Here is a 2,500-nt window from a genome sequence, read left to right on the forward strand (position 1 = left end):
AGAAAGACCGCTGGTTTAGACACTGGGGCAGTGGCAGCCCGCGGGGCAGTGTCGGCAGATTCGGCAGCAGTGTCTGCCGATTCGGCAGCGTTGGCTTGTTGGCGCGGGGGGCCGATTCGAGTGGGGACTTGGGCAGCGGGCAGTGAAAGCAAGAGTTTCCCCGATGCTGCCGGGAAAAACGCTCCCCGGGATGGCCGGGTGAGATGACCCGGCGGCCCGCGACGGGTCATTCAATTCCATGCCCCGTCAACATAACTCCCGATGTACTGTTTGCTTTTTCGGAAGAAGAGATCCATCCCCCCATCCTCGGCCAGCCAAAAACGCTCCAATTAATGGCCGGGTGAGATGACCCGGAGGCCCGCGACGCGTCATTCAAATCACTGCCCTATCGGCTACAACTGCTGATGGGTGGGATTAGAGGCCTGCCATGGTGGTGAGGGGCGGCGAGGACCGTGAAAGCTAGAGTTTTTCAGAGGCTGCCGGGAAAAAGGCCCCTCGGGTGGCGGGGTGCGAGGACCAGGCGCGTCATTCAATTCTCTTCCCTATCAACTTGGCTCCCGTTGGCGGGATTGGAGGCCTACTGTTTGTTACAGGGCTAAAATCGTCAGGGGAAGAGCTGACGAAACAATGCTGGTTTGGATGCAGGGGGTAGTGTTGGAATCGGCAGCGCGGACAAAATCGGCAAAGTCGACAAAAAAGACTGTTGGTCTGGACATCGGGGCAGCGGCAGCCATGCCGACAGGGGGGGAAATCGGCAGCACAGATTTGTGCAGCTGCAGGTTCGTCGGGGAAATCGGCAGCGCAGATTTTTCGATGAACATGGGCTGGAAGATGGACTGTCCAGGCCAGGCAGGGAAATTCGTCAAGGGGACACGCTGACGAAACAGCGCTGGTTCAGGCACGGCGGGCAGTGTTGGAATCGGCAGCGCCGACGAAATCGGCAAAGTCGGCAGAATCGGCAGCGGGTGCTGGCGATGAGTCTGGACGATTTATAGTCCAGGGCTTGATGGAAAAGACTGTTGGTCCAGACAATGGGGCAGTGGCAGCGCGGATTTGTGCAGCTGCAGGTTCGTCGGGGAAAATCGGCAGCGCAGATTTTTCGACGAACAGGGGCTGGGCGCTGGACTGGCCGGGCCAGGCAGGAAAATTCGTCAGGGGGGCACGCTGACGAAAACAGGGGCTGCGGAGTGGAAAATCGGCAGCGCAGATTTTTCGACGAACAGGGGCTGGACCGGCCGGGCCAGGCAGGAAAATTCGTCAGGGGGGCACGCTGACGAAAAGAGGGGCTGCCGCGTGGAAAATCGGCAGCGCAGATTTTTCGACGAACAGGGGCTGGACGCTGGACTGGGCCAGGCAGGAAAATTCGTCAGGGGGCACGCTGACGAAAAGAGGGGCTGCCGCGTGGAAAATCGGCAGCGCAGATTTTTCGACGAACATTCGTCAGGGGGGCACGCTGACGAAAAGAGGGGCTGCCGCGTGGAAAATCGGCAGCGCAGATTTTTCGACGAACATTCGTCAGGGGGGCACGCTGAGGAAAACAGGGGCTGCCGCGTGGAAAATCGGCAGCGCAGATTTTTCGACGAACAGGGGCTGGATGCTGGACCGGCCGGGCCAGGCAGGAAAATTCGTCAGGGGGGCACGCTGACGAAAAGAGGGGCTGCCGCGTGGAAAATCGGCAGCGCAGATTTTTCGACGAACAGGGGCTGGACTGGCCGGGCCAGGCAGGAAAATTCGTCAGGGGGGCACGCTGACGAAAAGAGGGGCTGCCGCGTGGAAAATCGGCAGCGCAGATTTTTCGACGAACAGGGGCTGGACGCTGGACTGGGCCAGGCAGGAAAATTCGTCAGGGGGGCACGCTGACGAAAACAGGCGCTGGGGCCTGAGGGCCTGGGGCCCTTGGGGGCCCTTGGGCGCTTGGGCGCGCGCGCGCGGCCCCCGCAGCCATGCCGCGCTGCGCGACGCGCGGACAGCCCCTGCTGGCTTGCTCTCTCGCCCGCGGGGGGGCTGCCTTCGGGCCCTGGCCCCCCGCGTTCTGGCCTGCCCCCTGCGTGGGAGAGGCTAGGCGCTGCAGGGGCCAGCCCGACGTCGCTGGCCGCGGCAGGCGACAGCCCGACATCGCTGGCCGCGGCAGGGGCCAGCCCGACGTCGCTGGCCGCGGCAGGCGACAGCCCCTGCTGGCTTGCTCTCTCGCCCGCGGGGGGGCTGCCTTCGGGCCCTGGCCCCCCGCGTTCTGGCCTGCCCCCCGCGTGGGAGAGGCTAGGCGCTGCAGGGGCCAGCCCGACGTCGCTGGCCGCGGCAGGCGACAGCCCCTGCTGGCTTGCTCTCTCGCCCGCGGGGGGGCTGCCTTCGGGCCCTGGCCCCCCGCGCTCTGGCCTGCCCCCCGCGTGGGAGAGGCTAGGCGCTGCAGGGGCCAGCCCGACGTCGCTGGCCGCGGCAGGCGAGCCGCCGGGGTTCCCGCATTCCTACAACAAAACGTCGTGCTTTCCACATGAAATCAATC

Source organism: Populus nigra, chromosome 2, assembly GCF_951802175.1.
Source record: "Populus nigra chromosome 2, ddPopNigr1.1, whole genome shotgun sequence".
Lineage (NCBI taxonomy): Eukaryota > Viridiplantae > Streptophyta > Magnoliopsida > Malpighiales > Salicaceae > Populus > Populus nigra.